The sequence below is a fragment of the Halichoerus grypus genome, chromosome 6 (assembly GCF_964656455.1).
Source record: "Halichoerus grypus chromosome 6, mHalGry1.hap1.1, whole genome shotgun sequence".
Classification (NCBI taxonomy): domain Eukaryota; kingdom Metazoa; phylum Chordata; class Mammalia; order Carnivora; family Phocidae; genus Halichoerus; species Halichoerus grypus.
Genome location: NC_135717.1, coordinates 113,015,894 through 113,039,515, shown reverse-complemented (window position 1 = coordinate 113,039,515; position 23,622 = coordinate 113,015,894). Strand labels below are relative to the sequence as shown.

Sequence of the window (23,622 nt, the reverse complement as noted above, 5' to 3'; positions counted from 1 at the left end):
TGAGGCTACAATATATTTTTTTTGTAGTAGCTTATAAACTGGATGGATTATAAACCACAAAAAAAGTATTTCTCACAGTTCTGGAGGCTGGATAGTTCAAGATCAAGGCACCTTGTAGGTGCCTACTTCCTGGTTCATAGACAGCCATCTTCTAGATGTGTCTTCAAATGGCAGAAGAGGCAAGGGAGCTCTCTGGGGTCTCTTTTATAAGTGTTCTAGTCTCCTTTGTAAGGGTTCCACCCTCATGAACTAATCACCTTCCAAAAGCCCTACTGCTAAATATCATCCCATTGGGGATTAGGTTTCAACATTTTGGGGGGAATTTTGAATTTGGGGAGGATACAAATATTCAGTCTATAGCAGAGTACACCATGAATGGCTAACAGGGAAAAAATCACAAGGCATACTAAAAGGCAAAAAACACAGTTCAAAAAGAAAAAGAAAGCATCAAAACCAGACTCTGATGTGGCAAGGATAATGGAATAATCTGACAAGGAATTTAAAACAACTACAATTAGTATGCTAAGGGTTCCATGCATAAAGTAGACACATGCAAGAACAAATTGGCGATGTAAGCAAAGAGATGAAAGTTCTAAGAAAGAATCAAAAGAAATGCTAGAGGTAAAAAAACATTGTAATAGAAATAAAGACACAGCTGAGAAATGGATAGCCAAGCTTGAAGATATCACAATAGAAACTTCCAAAAATGAAAGGAAAAGAGAAAAACAATACCGAAAAAAACCAGAACAGTCTATCCAAGACCTGTGGGACAATTATTGTGACATAATAGAAAAGATATGTATATTGGTCTCTGCCTTTAGTTCCTGGTACAGAGATCCTAAAAAACCTTGTAATTTCCTAAGTGATATGAATATTAGGAGCATCTTTTCTTCTAATATTTGGTCTTTGATCCCAGTCAATAACACAAAGCTCCTAAATTCCCTGGAATTCCTGGGCGACAGGAGTGTCTTTTGTTCTAATGAGGTGGCTCTTGGTGGGCTCTTGGATAGCTTTAGGATGAGAGCTGTTCAGCAGAAAGGAACAAGGAAATTCCAACCTGCCCCCTTTCCTCCAGGAAGGAGTGAGGTACTGGAGACTGAGTTACTGACTGAGCATACCTATATGATGAAGGTTCCATAAAACCCTCCAAAGTACAGGGGTCAGAGAGCTTCCAGGTTGGTGAATACATCCATGTGCCAGGAAGGTGGTGCACCCAACTCCACAGGGACAGAAGTTCCTGCACTCAGGATTCTTCAGGACCTCATTCAATGTATCTCTTCATGTGGCTATTCATCTGTATCCTTTTTTATATCCTTTATTATATAACAGACATATAAGTAACTGTTTCTGTGAGTTCAGTGAGTTGTCCTACCAAAGATTGAACCCAAGGCATGGGGCATAGAAACCTCCAATTTATAGCTGGTTGGTCAGAGGAAAAGATGACAAAGCTAGGACTTGCAAATGACACCTAAGGTGGGAAGGGCAGTCTTCTGAGACCAAGCCTTTAACCTGTGGGGTCTACACTAACTCCAGATGGTGTCAAAATTGAATTGAACTGTAGGAGACCCAGCTGGAGTTGGGGGTGTGTGTGTGTGTGTGTGTGTGTGTGTGTGTGAAGGCATGGTGGGGGAGGGAGGAAGCCCACATATCTGTTTTTAGAAGTGAAGTGCGGTAGTGGTGTAAGAATAAAGAAAAACCAGGGATTGTTTTGTCCTAGACAACTACCAAAGGTGTAACATACATATAATGGGAATATTGGAAGGAAGGAAGGAAGGAAGGAAGGGAGGAAGGGAGGAAGGGAGGAAGGAAGGAAGGAAGGAAGGAGAAAGAAAGAAAGAAAGAAAGAAAGAAAGAAAGAAAGAAAGAAAGAAAGAAAGAAAGAAAGAAAGAAAAGAAAAGAAAAGAAAGAAAAAGAAAGAAAGAAAGAAAAAGAAAGAAAGAAAGAAAAAGAAAGAAAGAAAGAAAGAAAAAGAAAGAAAAAGAAAGAAAGAAGAGAGAATGGGAGAAGAAAAAAAGGAAAAGGAAGGAAAAGAAAAAATATGTGAAGTAATAATGACAGAATTTTCCCCACATTAATACCAGACCCCAAACTACAGATCCAGAAAGCTCAGAGAACATTAAGCAGGAAAAGTGCAAAAAAACCCTACAAAAACAAACTATACCTAGGCATAGAAAAAAACTGTAGAAAATCAAAGATAAAGACAAAATCTTGAAAGAAATCAGAGTTAAAAAAACACCTTACCTATAAAGGAGCAAAGATAAGAATAACACCCAAAGGGACGCCTGGGTGGCTCAGTCGGTTAAGCGGCTGCCTTCAGCCCAGGTCATGATCCCAGGGTCCTGGGATCGAGTCGCACATCAGGCTCCTTGCTCAGCAGGGAACCTGCTTCTCCCTCTCTCTCCGTCTGCTTGTGCTCTCTCTGTCAAATAAATAAAATCTTTAAAAAAAAAAAAAAAGAAGAACACCCAAATTCTCAGAAACCATGCAAACAAGAATGCAGTGTGGAATGACATTAGCAAAATGGCCAAATAAGATATGGCTCACTTGTAAGCCCCCAACAACAATTTGGTCTCCATCAAATAGGAAAAAAAGTTTTTTTGTGGGAGCTGCAGGATCCATCACCATACACCAAAGGACCTGGGAGGAGTATCACCCACCCCATTTCTTCAGTAGCAGACATACTGACCTTAGTCTTGGCTATGGCCCCTCCGGTGGTCCATAAACCAGCTCCAGTCCCTCTTGGCTGTGGTCTGGAAGCCCGTCAAGAACACTGTCTTAGATAATCACCTGCAGAGCCTTTATGAAAGCCCAGAAGTCTAGCAGAGAAGTTCTAGCACACTGCTGGAACAAAAAAATACAAGTTAGACACATGGGAGAGAGTAAGAAAAAGTGACTTTACTCATATCACTTCATCTGAGGTGGCACAGCTCAGTGTCAAGAGAGAACTAATTGGCATATGATTTCTCCTGCAGGGAAAGTGAATGTGTGTGACTGTGTGGGATGTGACCAGAGAGGTTCATATCTCTCTCACTCCACCCAAAGTAGTACTGAGTCATGAGCTGCACAACTGGCAGGTGGAAGGAGGATGGAAGGGCAGCAGATAGAACTCTCTGATGGCATTAAAGGGACATGGATCCTACTAACAGCATCATGAACTCCATAAGAAGCCTGCCCACAAGCTACTGGGGACACTTTGCCTGCAAATCACTCCAACTGCACACAGGTATCCCCAGCACTCAACCTGCCTCACCACGTACCCCACTCTGTGGCTGGCTCCCTATGTGCACTCTCAGTGGCAGTGAGAGTAATCTAGTGAATATACACAGAAAGCCAGACTGAATCCATGAGTCAAAGAGAGACCACAAATGTGAGCTTTAGCATTGTCCTTAGAAAAGCAAAAGGTAGGCTATTGGCATAAAGGTATGTTGCAGAATTGAAAGAAAGCAAAGAAGCTTAAGAATTCTGCCACAAGATGAAGCAAGAAATGTTCAGCAGGCATATCCATAAAAGGTCTGAGAAAGCTTCAGAATCTATAGCAAGGCTGATGGTAGATATTTCTCTCCCAAAGTCACCCAGCAAAGACGGAAAGAAGTGTGTGAAGACAACAATGCAAGACATCAAAGAACATGAAAAATCAAGGAAACATGACACAATCAAATGATCACAAAAATCATTGTCACCAACCCCAAAGACATGGAAATCTGTGGTTTACCCAATAAAGAATTCAAAATGGCTGTTTTAAGAAATCTCAATTAGCTACGAGAAAACAAAGAAAGAGAATGCAATGAAATTGGGAAAAGAATACATGAATAAAATGAGAAGGTTAGCAAAGACATATAAATAAAAAGAACAAAACAGAAATTCTGGATCTGATTAATACAATGAATGAAATGAAAAATGCAATAGATTACATCAACAACATCAGAATGAATGAAACAGAAGAAAAAATCTGAATCAGAAGACAGGATCTTTATATTATCCAGTCAGAGGAGAATAAAGAAAAATATGAGAAAGAATAAAGAAATCCTATGTGATCGATGGGATAACACTGAAAGACATAATCTGTGAATTATTGGAGTCCGAGAAAGAGAGGAGGGCAGAAAACTTATTTAAAGAAATAATGGCCGAGAACTTTACAAATCAGGGGAGAGATTTGGACATCCAAGTTCGTGAAGCTCATGAACATGAGGAAGTTTATCACCACTAAAACTGCCTTACAAGAAATGCTGAAAGGAGTTTTTCAAGCTGAAATGAAAGAACACTAATTAGTACCATGAAAACATGTGAAAATATACAACACATGGGTAAAGGTAAAGATATAATCAAATTCAGAATACTTTAATACTCTATTATGGTGGTGTGTTAACCATTTAACTCTAATGAGGCTTAAGCAACAAATATAGTGGGGCACCTGGGTGGCTCAGTTGGTTAAGCGTCTGCCTTCGGCTGGGGTCATGGTCCTGGGGTCCTGGGATCAAGCCCCGCATTGGGCTCCCTGCTCAGCAGGGAGTCTGCTTCTCCCTCTGCCTCTGCTGCTCCCCCCTGCTTGTGCTCTCTCACTCTCTCTCTGTCAAATAAATAAAATCTTTAAAAAAAAAAGAGGCAAAAGTGAAGAACATTAAAAAAATAAAAATAAAAATACATATAGCTACCATACATTGTTAATGAATACAGAATACAAAAGAGATATATTGTGATATCAGAAACATAAAGAGAGAAGGAGTGAAAGGGTTGAGTTTTTATGCAATCAAAATTAAGTTTCAGCCACTATGGAGAACAGTATGGAAGTTCCTCAAAAAATTAAAAATAGAACTATGATATGATTCATCAATTCCTCTCCAGGGTATATATCTGAAGGAAATGAATTCACCATTTTGGAGAGATATTTGCATCTCTATATTCATTGCAGCATTATTTACAATAGTCAAAACATATATTCATATTTGGAATATAATACCCGGAATGAATGCTCTGGCATTGTGTTTAAACAAACTGATACACATAGATCTCTCAGGAAAAAGGCTCATATCTCTGGAAAAGAGCTAAAACTTTATACGATCAAAAGAAAAAATAAACTAAATGTGTTATAAAGATCTCAACTGATGTTAGATTTAGTAAAATTTATTCCTTGAGCTCTTCAAGTGACAACATGATTAGATAGGCATCAGATAAGATAAACTTATAATTTGCAGCTAAGGATTCCACAAATGGCCATAAAATCATCTGACTTAAAAAAATCCAGTCCTATTATTCTTAGTTTCCTATTTTATCATGGAAATACTCTCAGTTGACTCTAATGACCCCACCATCCTAGGGAAAGAGATCAGTTACATAAAGCTTTAGAGTGTTGTCATAAAAAGTGCTTCACCCGTTGTTTTAATGTAAAATTCTCTTCTGTGTTTTGCTCTGATTATTTATAATACTCTCAGGAAATTCTCTTTGCATGAGGAAGAGACTATACAATTTCCATCTGTAGTGATTCTAATCCTCTATAGAAAGAAACCCCATTCTTTTTTTTTAACTCAATTTATTTATTTATTTATTTACTTATTTATTTATTTATTTGTCAGAGAGAGAGAGCGCAGGAGCAGGAAGAGCGGCAGGGGGAGAAGCAGGTTCCACGCTGAGCAAAGAGCCCAATGTGGGATTCAATCCCAGGACCCTGGGATCATGACCTGAGCTGAAGGCAGATGCTTAACCAACTGAGCCACCCAGGTGTCCCGAAACCCCAGTCTTCTTTAAGCTAGAAGGATTCTAGAATCAGTACTGAGATTGTTGTTTCTTCCTCTCTGCTAATCCAGACTAGGGTTGCGGTCTGAGCTCACAAGAACTGATGGGAAATGTTACTTCTATCTTCAAGACATTATTTGTTAATGTTCTATATGGATAGTCAAAAATCTAGACTTCTGAAGTTATTGAAAATGTGTTAGATGTGTATATGTTAACCTAAAAATCTGTTCACAACACACTAAGAAAAGTAATAAGTATAGTTTGATTCCTTTTTCAAAAGGAAAAATCCTTTATATTTTAATATAACTGTGTGTGTGAGTCTAGAGATTGGTAAGAAGGGAGATAGACTATATTGTTAATAATAGATATTTCCAAGTGGGTGGGAGTTGACTAGTAAAGAAAAAAGGGAATAAGTTTTCCTTTGCATATGTCCATGTTCTTTTGCAGTTTGTAGAGGTCACTTGTGAGAATTTTTAAACATCTTTTCAAAAGAAAAAAATTGAATAGAGAATTAGATGGCTGAGTTAGCTCTTAAAACACTAACTCTTCTATAGATAACAGATAAACTTTGGACAAAATACAAAAATTACTTGAAGATTCTGGAGAGAAAGTAAAAAAACAACAGGCAGTTTTGGGAGGAAAATTGAAAAACTGGGAGAAGACAGTGACACAAGCCATTTCACATTTTTGGGTGGAAGATGGTTTAATCTGAGGTCAGGCCAAAGTTGTGGCACTATGCAGGGCTCCAATAATCTGTAGTCTTTCTGGCTTGAAGACCCAAAATACAGAGTTCAGGACAACCTGCATCATTATAAGGTGAGAGTGGAACCTTAGAAAAGAAAGAACCAAAGAGAGATCCCTAAATTCTGTTTCCAAAATATAATCAAGTTTCTACCTGACCCTTGAACTATGAACACATTGCACATAGCTCAGGTATAAAAGAACAAAACTGAAATTTGAGCTGTCACCAAAAAGAGTTTGCTGTAAATTGCATGCTCAAACAAAAAGATCAGCACTTTTTGGAGGACTAAAACAGAAAATAAAATCTCCACAACATTAAATTCAAAATATTCAAGATACAATCCAAAATTATATGACATATAAAGGATCAGGAAACTGTGATGTATCTTTCAAAGAAAAGATAATGAATGGAGACTAATCTAAAGATGACTCAGATGTTGGTATTAGCAGAGTGATGCCAGCAGACCAAGCACTTAATCAAGCTATTTTAACTATGCTTAATGAGGTAAAGAAAAATACACTGTAATAAATTAAAAATAGAAAGGCTCAGAAGAGAAAAATTATGAAAAGAACCAAATGAAAACTTCCACACACAAAAAAACAATAACTGAAACAAAAAATTTACTGGATGGTCTTAACAGCAGAATGGTGATAACAAGGGAAAGAATCAGTAAACTTGAAAATAAATCAAGAGAAATGCTCCAATCTGAAAAATAGAGAAAGAATGACAGAAAGAAAATAAACAGATATTCATGAACCTGTGTAACAATACCAAAGGTCCAAAATTTAAGAAACTGAAATTACAGAAGGAAAATGAGGATGAAGTAGAAAAAAAAAGTTTGAAAAAAAGTCTGAAAATGTACTCCATTTGTCAATATAATAAAAAATACAGATACAAGAAACTCAGCAAATCCCAAGAATAATAAATATGAGGAAAATAATGACTAGGCATATCATAGTCGAACTGATGAAAACAAAAGATAAAGAGAAATCTTGAAAGCAACAAGAGCAAAATGATATGTAACATATAGATGATATGGTTAATGGCTGACTTTTTAAAAATTTGTTTTAGAGAGAGGGAGAGTGAGGGGATGAGCAGAATAAGAGGGAAAGAATCCCAAGCAGACTTCCTGCCAAGCATGGAGCCTGATGCAGGGCTCAATCTTATGACCCTGAGATCATAACCTGAGCCAAAATCAAGAGTTGGAAGCTTAATTGACTTCCCAGGTGCCCCAAATGGCTGACTTCTCATCAGAAACAATGGCAGCCAAAAGATGTTGGAACAACACAGTCAAAGTGCTAACAATAAAAAACTCACCAAACCTGAATTCTTTATCCACTGAAAATACCCTTCAAGAATGAAGGCAAAATGGGGTGCCTGGGTGGCTCAGTCGTTAAGCATCTGCCTTCCCCTCAGGTCATGATCCCAGGGTCCGGGGATCGAGCCCCACATCAGGCTCTCTGCTCAGCAGGAAGCCTGCTTCTCCCTCTCCCACTCCCCCTGCTTGTGTTCCTGCTCTTGCTGTCTCTCTCTCTGTCAAATAAATAAATAAAATCTTAAAAAAAAAAAAAGAATGAAGGCAAAATAAAAACACAGATAAAAGATAACTTGGAAAATTTATCTCCATCAGATTTTCAATATAAGAAATGCTGAAGGAAGTTTTTTACACTGAAGAAAAATGGCACCAGATAATCTTGGATCTTCAGGAAAGAATAAAGATCCTTAGAAATGCTAAATATCTGGATGAACATAAAGGGCTATTTTCCTCTTAATTTCTTTAAAATACATAGGATAATTCAAAGCAAAAATTATAACATTTTCTTATGAAATTTTTTTTAATATTTTTAAAACATTTTATTTATTCATTGAGACACAGAGATACAGAGAGAGAGATAGAGAGCATGAGCAGGGGGAGAGGCAGAGGGAGAGGGAGAAACAGGCTCCCCACTGAGCCAGGAGCCCAATGTGGGGTTCAAACCCAGGACCCTGGGATCATGACCTGAGCCAAAGGCAGATGCTTAACCATCTGAGCCACCCAGGTGCCCCTGAAATTTTTAATATAAGTAAATATAACACATGACAATTATGGCCAAAAGGACAGTAGGGAGCAGGAAAATGGACCAATAAAATTGCAAGGTTTTTACATTTTATGTGAAGTGATACACTATTAATTGAAGGTAGACTGTGAAAAACTAAAGGTATATATTGTAATCCCTAGAGCAACTACTAGAAAAAATGCAAAAAGGTAACTAAAAAAAGTAGATAAAATAAAGTCTAGATAAAATTTTTTAAAACACTAGATAAAATAAAATGAAATTTTAAAAAATAACTAAATAATCCAAAATAAGTCAAGATAAGGAGAAAGAGAGGAACCAAAAATGGGGAGGACAAATAGTAAACAAAATAATAAAATAGTAGACCTAAATCCAATCACAGCAATAATATATGTTAATTGACTACACAATCCAATTAAAGACAAAGATTATCAGCATAGGTTTTTATAAAGGAAGACCCAACCATTCGGTCTCTACAAGACACTTTAAATATAAATATACAGATGAGTTGAAAGTAAATGAAAACAAAAAACCATGAAAATTGTAAGTATAAGAAAGATGAAATGGCCAAATTAGTATGTTAAATAGCTTCAAACAGAGTATTTCCAGAGACACAGAGGGCATTTCATACTGATGAAAAAGGGCCAATTCACAGGAAGCCGTAACAATCACATTTGCATACCCATTCAATAACCAAGCTTCAAATTCATGAAGCAAAATTGACAGAATTAAAGAAAGAGAAAGATAATATATAAATATATTTGGAGGTATTAATATCTCTTTTACCAATTTATGAATAAATAGGTAAAATATCAGTAAGAACATGGATGACCTGAACAACATGATCAACTATCTGACCTAATACAGAACACTACACCCAACAACTGCAGAATAGATATTCTTTTCAAGTACACATGGTACTTTTTATCAAGACAGACAAATATACTTGGCTATAAAAAATGTCTCAATAAATGTATGATTGACATCACACAAATTATGCTCTTGGAAAATAGTGAAATTAAACTGGAAATCAATAATAGTAAGATATGTATGTTATTGAAGAAACTTTCAAATATTTGGAAATTAAATAACACCCTTGTAAATACATGGGTCAAAGGGAAATGACAAAGGAAATCAGAAAATATTTAGAACTGAGTAAAAATCAAAACAGAATATATCAAAATTTGTGGGATGCAGCTAAAGCTGTGCTCAGAGTAAAGTTTTTGGCTTTAAAATGTTTATATTAGAAGAGAAGTTCAGGGGTGCCTCGGTAGCTCAGTCGGTTGAGCACCCAGCTCTTGATTTCAGCTCAGGTCATGATCTCAGGGTTGTGAGATAGAGCCCTGAATCAGGCTCTGCACTTAGTGGGGAGTCTGCTTGAGATTCTCTCCCTCCCTCTCTCTCTGCCCCTCCCCCTGCTTGTGCACTTGCTCTCTCTCTCTCAATAAAGAAATAAAATCTTTAAAGAGAGAGAGATGTTAAAATCAATGACCTAAGGATCGCCCTTTAAAAGTTTTTGTTTTTAATTAAAGATTTTATTTATTTGTCAGAGACAGAGAGAACACAAGCAGGGGGAGCAGCAGGGCAGAGGGAGGAGTAGGCTCCCCGCTGAGTAAGGAGCCCGATGTGGGACTCAATCCCAGTACCCTGGGATCATGACCTGGGCTGAAGGCGGACACTAACTGAATGAGCCACCTAGGCATCCCTAAAAGTTGTTGTTGTTTTTTTTTTAATAGCAAATGAAACCTAAAGTAGAAAGAAGGAAATAATAATTAAGCAGAAATCAGTAAAATAGAAAACAGAAAATTCATAGAGGCAAATGCTGGTTCTTTGAAAAGATCAACTAAATCACTAAAGTCCCAGCTACCCTGATCAAGATAGAAAGGCAGCACAAATTATTAATATCAGGCATGAAAGAGGGGTCTTTACCACAAACTTTACAAATAACAGAAGGAAAATAAGAGAATATTTTTAATAATATTATGCCAACAATTTCAACAACTTAGCCAAAATGGACAGATTCCTTAAGAAATCCAACTTACCAAATCTGACACCAGACAAAAAGAAATATCTATTATCTATTATCTTCATTCAAAGAAAATGCCAGGCTCATATGGATTCACTGGTGAATTTTATGAAATGCTTAAGGAAGAAACAATACTAATATTATACAAACTTTCAAAAATTAGAGAATAAAGGAACACTTCTCAACTCATTTTATGAGGATAGCATTACCAAAATAAAAAATCTGACTGAGACAGTATTAAACAAAATGAAGAAGCTTCATTTTTTGAAACAGCTGGAAGTGAGTATTTCTGTAAAAAAAAAATTCACTCCCAAATATTTGTAGACTCACACTTACGTACCTGTAGGCTCATACTCTTCTACCTAGGTTGACTTATTATAACAGCTGTTTGAAAGTACTTAAAGCTACTTAGTTAAGTAACATAGATTTTTAGCATATTTATTTATTAAACCCTTTATAAAGTTTTCTCCTTTTTTAAGATTTTATTTATTTTAGAGAGAGAGAGATCATGCAAGTTGGGGGAGGGGCAAAGGGAGAAGGAGAGAAAATCTCAAGCAGACTCCATGCTGAGTGCAGAGCCTGATGCGGGGCTCGATCTCATAACCCTGAGACCAAGACCTGAGCAGAAATCAAGAGCTGGACGCCCAACCCGACTGAGCCACCCAGGTGCCCCTACAAAGGTTTCTTTATTTCTATTTCAATTATCTATGTTTTGCTTTTATACAGCCTCAAATCCTTTTTAAAGTATGTGTAATATAAACAACAAAGACATAATTGAAATATTCTAGTAGCTGGAAAGAAAAGCAATAATTAAATTGGGAAACATCCTCATAGGAATATTGTCGTAATTTAATTCCTGTCAATCAAATGGCAATAACACAAGTTTCATGACATAATGATAACAGGAAAATAAAATTATGAACACTTGAATTGTAACTATGTGCTGTGTGTACTATATGAAGAAATATTGAAAGAAAACATGCATAAATGAAAAAAATATTGCATAGTGAGATGGTGATTGTTGATCATTCCTATTCTGTATTCCACAGTTGCTTCACTGTTGTTGAATGTTCATCATAATTGTTAGAAGGAACATTCCAGTGAGGCAGGTTTTGAAGATGTTTCTTGGATGTTAAAGCTTAATCGAAGTGAAGACTGTATTTAAAAGTTTTTATTGTTGGGGTACCTGGGTGGCTCAGTTGGTTAAGTGTCTGCCTTTGGCTCAGGTCATGATCTTAGGGTCCTGGGATTCAGCCCTGCGTAGGGCTCCCTGCTCAGTGGGGAGTCTGCCCTTCCCCCAGCTTGTGCACTCTCTATCTCTCAAATAAATAAATCTTTTAAAAAATAAAAGTTTTTATTTTTATAGGAAACATAAAGATTAAATTACTTTGAAACCAAATTCACCTAAGAAAAGGTTTATTTTAGAAAATAGCCAATTATTGCTTGTCTACATATTAATAGATCCTTCTGAGAATAGCTTTATCTCGTGGATTTGTTATGTTATTTTAAAAATAAATCTATAAGAGAAAGCAAAAATCAGTGGAACTCATATAGTAAATTCAGAAGACATGCAGATTTATCTATTGCATGTTAACATTCTGTTGGCTTGAGAGGTGTGCAAATACCCTTGTTAAAAATAAGAATATAAGATATAAGATTCTGATAAATAGTAAAATAATTTATGAAGCTGACAAAAGTATTGCTGTCAGCTGAAAATTAGTGTGTAAATAATTTTTATATGCCAAACAACATTTTAAGAAAGAATATAGTCATTTTTTAAAAATAATCTGTCTTCTATTGGCTCTAACTATTATAGGATAGCTCTACGGAAATGAGACTTAAGAGAAGTGGCTGGTTTATTAAACTGATGAAATTTTCCCATATGTTTTTCCCCCATATGTTTTGATAAAGGAATTTCTCAAGGATGAGTATACATTTGTCTAATAAATCCCACTGTGTCTTTTGGATTATCACTGTTTGAAAGAGTATTTTCTTTTTATTTCCTGAAAGAGCTTCTGGAAAATTGCCAGAATTTTTAAAGGGTGAAAATCTCACTTAACATTAAAAAAAGTTTTAAAATTAAACAAAGTACCACTCTTTAGGACTGCTTTGAGAAGGACTGCCATCTTTTTTGTAGACTATTCCTAACTTTAATTAGTTGTATGACCATGGACAAGTCATTTTATAAATCTGACCATTGGTTTCTTAATTTTTAATGAATTATGGGTAGAGAAAAAAAGACAGGTAAATGTTTGTATGATCTTGAAGCCAGAGGCAATGAGTAGGAGAAGCTTTTCTAAGCATGACAAAATCTAGAAGCCATAAAAGAAAAGCCTGAAATGTTTTATTTCCTAAAAAATAAAACCAAAATTTCCACTTGGTGAAACAAACAGAACTTCATCATAAACAATGATGATGACAAATAACAACCAGGGGAAAGTATTTGCAACAAATATGATCATGTACTAATATTCCCTGTATATAAAGAGCTTAAAAGAATTTATAAAATAACAAGAAAAAGACAAATATTCCAATAGGAAAAAAGAATAAAATCACAGGCAATTTCCAAAAGAAATCTTAGTCTCCAATTATTTTTTTTTAAATGGAATAATCCAGGGGCACCTAGGTGGCTCAGTTGGTTAAGCTTCAGGCTCTTGATTTCAGCATAGGTCATGATCTCAGCCTACGTCATGATCTCAGTTTTGTGAGATTGAGCCCCAGGTCAGGCTCCCCACTGGGCATGGAGCCTGCTTAAGATTCTCTCTCTCCCTCTCCTTCTACCCCTCCACCACCACGGGACCACTGGCATGCACCCATGAGAACTCTCTCTTTAAAAAAAAAAAAAAAAAAAGAATAATCCAATGAATGCAAATTTTTACAAGTGTGTTATCCTTTGTTAATTGTCAGATTGGTTATGACAAAAGAACATGGAATATCCAATGTGGTGGAATGAAAAAAATTATGTGACTGGTTTGTTTTAGGAAAAGAGCTGTCTTTACTTACAAAAAGATCTTGATAACTTATTTTGGATTGGCAGGAGAAAGCAGAATTGGATAAGCCCCTTTACTTAAAAAATGAACAGGAATTTTGGACAAGGTGGAGAGAAGAAAAAAGAAAGAGAATGAAATAAACCACCTGTGGAAAGCTAGAGCTTGTGTTAGGAGAAATGGTCACGGTTCCTTTTTATTTATTTTTATTTTATTATTTTTAAAAAAGATTTATTAAGTATTTTAGAGAGAGAGAGCATGCATGAGCAGCGAGAGGGAAGAGGGAGAGGAAAGAATCTCAAGCAGACTCCCTGCTGAGTGTGGAGCCCAACGTGGGACTCTATCTCACGATCCTGAGATCATGATCTGAGCCACAACCAAGAGTAGGACACTCAACCTACTAAGCCACCCAGGCACCTCAGTCAAGTTTCTTTTTTTAAAAAGGAGAAGTCAAATATTTGATTTTAAATTATTTCCTGTATGATTCTTTGATGCAATATCTAACATAACCTCCTAAATTAGTAGTTCAAGTCAAGTAACAGTAATGCCTTGCCTATATCTGGCAAGGCTACTAGTTGCTGTTTATAAAAGTGGACTCTGGTTGAATTAATCATAAAGATATCTAATAGAAGGATATTGGGCAGCTCACACAAGGGACTAGGAGAGCTAGAGAACTAGGCTTGGGACTAAGCAGCTGGTAAAAACAACCAAATCATGTCCACACCTGGTTCTGGCAGGGAAATACTTCACAGTGTGCAGAAAAAGAGAGAGAGCAAGAGTGAGAGAATTTAACCATACTATTAGTGTCATTAGATCCCAAATTAAAGTGTTTCTGACTGATCATATGCCTCTGCTGTGCACCAAGGGAGGTTGCAAAAGTGAATTGTTGTAATTCCTATAGTGAGAAATGGATTTTAACTCTTACCAAGACTCATAGAGTTCAGATTCTAGGTACCAGAATAAATGAGAAATGGTCACTACAATGATATTTGGAGAAAAATCAAGGAGAAGCAGCCATGCCCCATATTTGGGCTAATACCTGGACATTAATAAAGAATAAACTGCAAAATACAGAGATGAATTAGTAAACTGAATCCAGCAACATATAAAAAGGATTGTACACCATGACCACATGGAAATTATCCCAGAAATGCAAGGTGGTTAACATCCAAAAAATCAATTCATATACCATATCACTAGAATAAAGGGAAAAATGGCATGATTGTCTCAAACAGATTCAGAAAGAGTATTTGACAAAATCCAACACATGATAAAACATTCAACAGACTAACTTCATAGACAGAAGGGAACTTCATCAATGTAAAGGACTTCTATGAAAACCCATAGTTAACAACACACTTAATGATGAAATACTGAATGCTTTCCCCCTTAAGATCAAGGACAAGACAAGGATGTCAGTTTTTACTGCTTTTATTCAACATTGTCCTGGAGATTCTAGCAAGGGCAATTAGGCAAGAAAAGAAAATAAAAGCTCATATTTGAAAGGAAGAAGTAAAACTATTTCTATTCACAGATGACATGATCTTGTATAGAAAATCCTAAGGAATCCACCAAAAATCTATTAGAACTAAGATGTTTTCAGCAAAATGTCAGGAAACATGATCAATACACAAAAATCAATTTTATTTCTATGCACCTGTAATGAACAAACTGAAAAATTAAAGAAAACAATTTCATCTGCAATAGCATCAAAAAGAATAAAATAGGTATAAATTTAACCAAAAAAAAAAAAAAAAAGCAAAACCTATACTCTGTAAACTACAAAAACATTGTTGAAAAAAATTAAAGACCTAAATAAATGGAAAGGCATCTCATGTGCTGGACTGGAAAACAATACTGTTAAGATGGCAATAATCCCCAAACTGATCTACAGATTCAACCTGATCACTATCAAAATCCCAGCTGCCTTTTTTGCAGAAATTGACAAGCTGATCCTAAAATTCATAAGAAAATTCAAGAGACCCAGAATAACCAAAACAATCTTGAAAAAAAACAAAGTAGAAGGACCCATATTTTCCAATTTCAAAACTTACTACAAAGCTATTTATAATCAAGAAAAAAGAACAACTGGCATAGGGACGGACATAAAGATCAATGGAATAGAATTGGGGATTCCAGAAATAAACCTTCACATTTGTGGTCAGTTGGTTTTCAACAAGGATGCCATGACATTTTAATAAAGAAAGGAAGTCTTTTCAGCAAATGATGTTGCGACACCTGAATATCCACATGCAAAACACTGAAGTTGCATATCCACAAAATTTATGCATATACACATACAAATATTAATGGATCAAAGGCCTAAATGTATGAGTTAAACTACTAAATTCTTACAGGAAAATATAGGCATATATCTTGGTGATGTTGGAAGGGGCAACAGTTTATTAGATACAACACCAAATCACAAACAATAACAACAAAAATAGATAAATTGGACATAACCAAACTTTAAAAATTTGTTCTTCAAAGAACACCATCAAGAAAGTGAAGATAATTCATAGAGTGGGAAAAATATTTACAAAGCAAATATATGATAAAGGACTTGTATTTAGAATATATAAAAAATTTACAGCTCAAAAATAAAAAGAAAAATAGCCCAATTAAAAATGGGCAAATGAGGGGCGCCTGGGCGGCTCAGTCATTAAGCATCTGCCTTCGGCTCAGGTCATGATCCCAGGGTCCTGGGATTGAGCCCCACATCAGGCTCCCTGCTCGGCAGGAAGCCTGCTTCTCCCTCTCCCACTCCCCCTGCTTGTGTTCCCTCTCTCGCTGTGTCTCTCTCTGTCAAATAAATAAATAAATCTTTTTTAAAAAATGGGCAAATGAGGAGTGCCTGGGTGGCTCAGTCAGTTAAGTGTCTCTTTTTTTTTCTTTCTTTTTTTTTTATTATGTTATGCTAATCACCATACATTACATCATTAGTTTTTGATGTAGTGTTCCATGATTCGTTGTTTGCATATAACACCCAGTGCTCCATTCAGTACGTGCCCTCTTTAATACCCATCACCAGGCTAACCCATCCCCCCACCCCCTCCCCTCTAGAACCCTCAGTTTGTTTCTCAGAGTCCATAGTCTCTCATGGTTTGTCTCCCCCTCCGTTTTCCCCCCCTTCATCTTTTCCTTCCTGCTATCTTCTTCGTTTGTTTTTTTTTTTTTTAACATATAATGTATTATTTGTTTCAGAGGTACAGGTCTGTGATTCAACAGTCTTACACAATTCACAGCGCTCACCATAGCACATACCCTCCCCAATGTCTTATCACCCAGCCACCCCATCCCTCCCACCCCCCACCACTCCAGCAACCCTCAGTTTGTTTCCTGAGATTAAGAATTCCTCATATCAGTGAGGTCATATGACACATGTCTTTCTCTGATTGACTTATTTCGCTCAGCATAATACCCTCTAGTTCCATCCACGATGTTGCAAATGGCAAGATTTCATTCCTTTTGATGGCTGCATAATATTCCATTGTATATATATACACCACATCTTCTTTCTCCATTCATCTGTCGATGGACATCTTGGCTCTTTCCATAGTTTGGCTATTGTGGACATTGCTGCTATAAACATTGGGGTGCACGTACCCCTTTGGATCCCTACATTTGTATCTTTGGGGTAAATACCCAGTAGTGCAATTGCTGGGTCATAGGGTAGCTCTATTTTCAACTTTTTGAGGAACCTCCATACTGTTTTCCAGAGTGGTTGCACCAGCTTGCATTCCCACCAACAGTTTAGGAGGTTCCCCTTTCTCTGCATCCCCGCCAACATCTGTCGTTTCCTGACTTGTTAATTTTAGCCATTCTGACTGGTGTGAGGTGGTATCTCACTGAGGTTTTGATTTGGATTTCCCTGATGCCAAGCGATGTTGAGCACTTTTTCATGTGTCTGTTGGCCATTTGGATGTCTTCTTTGGAAAAATGTCTGTTCATGTCTTCTGCCCATTTCTTGATTGGATCATTTGTTCTTTGGGTTTTGAGTTTAAGAAGTTCTTTACAGATTTTGGATACCAGCCCTTTATCTGATATGTCATTTGCAAATATCTTCTCCCATTCTGTCGGTTGTCTTTTGGTTTTGTTGACTGTTTCTTTTGCTGTGCAAAAGCTTTTTATCTTGATGAAGTCCCAATAGTTCATTTTTGCCCTTGCTTCCCTTGTCTTTGGCGATGTTTCTAGGAAGAAGTTGCTGCGGCTCAGGTCGAAGAGGTTGCTGCCTGTGTTCTCCTTTAGGATTTTGATGGACTCCTGTCTCACATTTAGGTCTTTCAACCATTTGGAGTCTATTTTTGTGTGTGGTGTAAGGAAATGGTCCAGTTTCATTCTTCTGCATGTGGCTGTACAATTTTCCCAACACCATTTGTTGAAGAGACTATCTTTTTTCCATTGGACATTCTTTCCTGCTTTGTTGAAGATTAGTTGACCATAGAGTTGAGGGTCCATTTCTGGGCTCTCTATTCTGTTCCATTGATCTATGTGTCTGTTTTTGTGCCAGTACCATACTGTCTTGATGATGACAGTTTTGTAATAGAGCTTGAAGTCCGGAATTGTGATGCCGCCAGCTTTGCTTTTCTTTTTCAACATTCCTCTGGCTATTAGGGGTTTTTTCTGGTTCCATACAAATTTTAGGATTATTTGTTCCATTTCTTTGAAAAAAGTGGATGGTATTTTGATGGGGATTGCATTGAATGTGTAGATTGCTCTAGGTAGCATTGACATCTTTACAATATTTGTTCTTCCAATCCATGAGCATGGAACGTTTTTCCATTTCTTTGTGTCTTCCTCAATTTCTTTCATGAGTATTTTATAGTTTTCTGAGTACAGATTCTTTGCCTCTTTGGTTAGATTTATTCCTAGGTATCGTATGGTTTTGGGTGCAATTGTAAATGCGATCAACTCCTTAATTTCTCTTTCTTCTGTCTTGTTGTTGGTGTATAGGAATGCCACTGATTTCTGTGCATTGATTTTATATCCTGCCACTTGACTGAATTCCTGTATGAGGTCTAGCAGTTTTGGGGTGGAGTCTTTTGGGTTTTCCACATAAAGTATCATATCATCTGCAAAGAGTGAGAGTTTGACTTCTTTGCTGATTTGGATGCCTTTTATTTCTTTTTGTTGTCTGATTGCTGTGGCTAGGACTTCTAGTATTATGTTGAATAGCCGTGGTGATAGTGGACATCCCTGCTGTGTTCCTGACCTTAGGGGGAAAGCTCTCAGTTTTTCCCCATTGAGAATGATATTTGCTGTGAGTTTTTCACAGATGGCTTTTATGATATTGAGGTATGTACCCTCTATCCCTATACTCTGAAGAGTTTTAATCAAGAAAGGATGCTGTACTTTGTCAAATGCTTTTTCTGCATCTATTGAGAGGATCATATGGTTCTTGTTCTTTCTTTTATCAATGTATTGTATCACATAGATTGATTTGCAGATGTGAACCAACCTTGCAGCCCATGGATAAATATCACTTGGTCGTGGTGAATAATCCTTTTAATGTACTGTTGGATCCTATTGGCTAGTATTCTGGTGAGAATTTTTGCATCCATGTTCATCAAGGATATTGGTCTGTAATTCTCCTTTTTGATGGGGTCTTTGTCTGGTTTTGGGATCAAGGTAATGGTGGCCTCATAAATGAGTTTGGAAGTTTTCCTTCCATTTCTATTTTTTGGAACAGTTTCAGAAGAATAGGTAATAACAAAAGCAAAGAAACACATCGACAACAATACAGTAACAGTGGGGGACTTTAACACCCTCCCTCACTGAAATGGACAGATCATCTAAGCAAAAGATCAACAAAGAAATAAAGACTTTAAATGACACACTGGACCAAATGGACTTCACAGATATATTCAGAACATTCCATCCCAAAGCAACAGAATATACATTCTTCTCTAGTGCCCATGGAACATTCTCCAGAATAGATCACATCCTAGGCCACAAATCAGGTCTCAACTGGTACCAAAAGATTGGGATCATTCCCTGCATATTTTCATACCACAATGCTTTGAAACTAGAACTCAATCACAGAAGGAAAGTCAAAAAGAACTCAAATACATGGAGGCTAAAGAGTATCCTACTAAAGAATGAATGGGTCAACCAGGAAATTAAAGAACAATTTAAAAAATTCATGGAAACAAATGAAAATGAAAACACAACTGTTCAAAATCTTTGGGATGCAGCAAAGGCAGTCCTAAGAGGAAAGTATATAGCAGTACAAGCCTTTCTAAAGAAACAAGAAAGGTATCAAATATACAACCTAACCCTACACCTAAAGGAGCTGGAGAAAGAACAGCAAATAAAGCCTAAACCCAGCAGGAGAAGAGAAATAATAAAAAGATCAGAGCAGAAATCAATGAAATAGAAACCAAAAGAACAGTAGAACAGATCAACAAAACTAGGAGCTGGTTCTTTGAAAGAATTAATAAGATCCATAAACCCCTGGCCAGACTTATCAAAAAGAAAAGAGAAATGACCCAAATAAATAAAATCATGAATGAAAGAGGAGAGATCACAACCAACACCAAAGAAATACAATTATAAGAACATATTATGAGCAACTATATGCCAGCAAATTAGATAATCTGGAAGAAATGGATGCATGCCTAGAGATGTATAAACTACCAAAACTGAACCAGGAAGAAATAGAAAACCTGGACAGACCTATAACCACTAAGGAAATTGAAGCAGTAATCAAAAATCTCCCAACAAACAAAAGCCCAGGGCCAGATGGCTTCCCAGGGGAATTCTACCAAACATCTAAAGTGTTTAACTCTTGATCTCAGCTGAGGTCTTGATCTCAGGATCCTGAGTCCAAGCCCTGCATTGGGCTCCATGCTGGGTATGGAACCTACTTAAAAAAAAATGGGTAAATGATTTGAATGGACACTTCTCCAAAGATATACAGACAAATTAACACACGAAAAGATGTCCAACATCATTAGCTATCAGGGAAAGGCAAATTAAAATCACAACAAGATACTAATTCATACTCAATAGAATGGCTGTAATCAAAAACACAGAAAGTTACACGTGTTATTGAGTGTGTGGAGAAATTGGAATCCTCATACATTACTGATGGGAATATAAAATGGTGCAGCTTCTTTGGAAAAGAGTTTGGCAGTTCTTCAAATGGTTGAACACAGTTACCATACGGACCTAGCAATTCCACTTATAAGTATATACCCAAGAGAAATAAACCCATATGTTCACACAAAAACTTATACATGAATATTCATAACAGCATCATTCATAATAGCCAAAAAGTGGATACAACCAAAATGCCCATCAGTTGATGAATAGATAAATACAATGTGGTATATCCATATGACAGAATATTATTCAACAAATTAAACATGAATAAAAAAAGAAGTACTGTTACATGCTAGAACATGAATGAACCTTGAAAACATTATGCTAAGTGAAAGCCAGTCAGAAAAGCCCACATATTTTATGATTCCATTTATATAAACTATCCAGAATAGGCAAGTCCATAAAGACATAAAGTAGATTAGTAGTTGCCTAGCACTAGAGGATTGGGGCTGGGGGATAAGGAGTGACTGCTATTGGTTATAGGATTTGGGGAAGGGGTGATGAAAACAATGCTCTTAAAACATTGATTCTGAGGGGAGGACCTGGGTGGCTCAATTGGTTGAGTGACCAACTCTTGATTTTGGCTTGGGTCATGATCTCAGGGTCCTGGGATTGAGCCCCATGTCGGGCTCCATGCTCAGCTTGGAGTCTGCTTGGGTTTCTCTCTCCCTCTCCCTCTACTCCTCCCTGCCCCCCCCACATCCCCCCACCTCCCTCCCTTGAGCACATGCTCTCTCTCTAAAATAAATAAAATCTTCAAAAGAAAAAAACATTGATTGCAAGGATGTTTGCACAACTCTGAATATACCAAGAACCATTCTACTGTGCACTTTAAAAGGGCGAAGTGTATGGTGTGGGAAGTGTATCTCAAAATAGCTATTACTAAAAACAAAACAAAACAAAGCACAGAAGAGAAAGAGAAATTAGTTAACTCAGAAATTAAAACCAGAAGTGACAAGGAATAAAGTAAATTCCTGGAACTTTCAGAATCATGAGGAAGACTCTAGATTTATCCTAGAGCATAAAATGAATTTTAAGAAAATTTTATCTAGCCTTTATGTGAAGAGCAATAGGATAGACATAAGGATTACATTCCTGTTGGTGAGTAGTGTATGAGGGAACTGGCACTCTCGTGCCCTGTTGGTGTATGGGTAAATTGGTGCAATGTGTCAAAATTTTAAACATCCATACCCTTTAATGTAGCAAACCTAATCCAAAGGATGAATGCATATAGATGTTCATTAAATCATGCTTTGTAATATTGAAAATTGGAAATACTCTATGTCCATCTATAAGCAATTTTTCTCAATCCTAGCCAATTCAGTCCTTTTATAATAAATATTTTGTTAACACTTCCTTTACAGTCCTGAAATGGAAGTCATAGATGCCTAAAACAAAATATACCTAATTGTAATATTAAAGAGAAATAAAAGGAAAGCAATTTGTAACAAAATAGTATGTATTTCAAAACGTAAATACTCTAGACACAAAATATACTCTAGAGGGCAGTACCATCCAGTTAAGAACTCATTATCTACAGCAAGCTGGTTAAATTATGATATATCCAAACAAAGGAATGATGCATATCTAGATTCACTATTGTATTATTGAACAAAAAAGCAGGTTGTAAAACAGCAATCATATAGGTAGTTTTACATGGGAAAAGGTCTAAAGAGATGCTCACTAGGATGTTGATGACAAGAACTGTCTCTAATGATGAGATTCATAAAGATTTTTGCTTTCTGCTTGTATATTTGAACCTTCTTGCCTCTACATAAATTTAAAAGCTTATGGCAAGTCCCAATGGGACAATCACAACACAGATCCCTTGGGTTCTGGAGTGAGGTCATGTCATCTGCAGTGGAGTCTTAAATATCTTTTGAATGGTTCCTGGCCTTTTCCATGCAGATACCAAAGATGGTGTTGGGGCTAGTCACAGTACATGGATAGCCAAGGCCATCTCCTGTGTTGTCAGGTGAGCATCATGGCTAAGTAGTACTGCCAGGCAGGAAGTTGGTGGTCATGCACTGTGAGGGCATCCACATTTCTGGCAATTTCTACTGAAACAAGTTGCGGTACCTGGTCTTCCACAAATGCATGAACACCAACTCATCCTGTGGGCTCTACCACTTCCAGTCTCCTATTACTTCTGGGCCCCTAGCTACATCTTTTGGCAGAATGGTACAAGGCATTTTGCTGCTCAAGACCAAGTAAGACCCAGCCACCTTGGACTGCCTCATGGTATTTGATGGGATCCCACTCCTGCTCCTGTCACCCCCACCTCATAAGAAGAAAAAGTGAACGGTGGTTTTTACTGCCCTCAAGGTTGTGCATCTGAAGCCCACTCAGAAGTTTGCATACCTGGGGCACCTGGCTGGCAAGGTTTCCTGGAAGTACAGGCCATGATGGCCACCCTAGAGGAAAAGAGAAAGGAGAAGGCCAAGTTCCATTATAGGAAGAAGTAGTAGCTCATGAGGTAGCAGAAACAGGCCAAGAAGGATGTGGAGAAGACAACTGATAAATATAAAGAGGTCCTCAAGACCCATGGACTCCTTGTTTGGGTCCAATAAAGACTTTATTTCTCATGCTTGGTCTTGCCTTCCCATCTTCCATTGGTACCCTAGGATGTGGGGGACCTAAACGTGGCAGTCCCACTGTCCAAGTGCCACAGGCAGCCACTTAAGAGTGGCCCTGAAAGTAAGGGGAATACCTCTAAGTGAGCAGAGATTTGACTTGTGCATCTGGTAGTATACTCTGAGTGGAAAGTTATGGGCACTGGCAAAAGGCTTGTTTGCTCAGTCAGAGTCTGGAGGGAGAAAGAGAGGAGATAAAGAGGTCTGGGAAAGAGGCATGTGGTTGAATCTATAAAAGTAGATATGAAATTTGATCTTTGTTTCACATGTTAATGCCCAACAGAGAGCATCCATCACAGAAGAGGCACTAAACAACTACAAGAAACAGTAACTTGCCACCCAGAT

At 37.1% G+C, this 23,622-nt stretch overlaps 1 long non-coding RNA gene and 1 pseudogene across 1 annotated transcript in view; one reads left to right on the top strand and one right to left on the bottom strand.

Moving 5' to 3' along the window:
• Positions 1-1,742: 1,742 nt before the first annotated feature.
• The window catches only part of LOC144382362 (uncharacterized), a 31,043-nt gene continuing 9,163 nt past the window's right edge, over positions 1,743-23,622 (bottom strand). Inside the window, exons 2-3 of the long non-coding RNA XR_013449162.1 lie at positions 2,688-2,839; positions 1,743-2,420 (exon numbers count right to left, since the gene is read on the bottom strand). This is a non-coding gene — a long non-coding RNA (uncharacterized LOC144382362). The remainder of the gene's footprint in view (positions 2,421-2,687; positions 2,840-23,622) is intronic.
• Positions 22,587-23,214, top strand: LOC118553065 (large ribosomal subunit protein uL13 pseudogene; annotated as a pseudogene).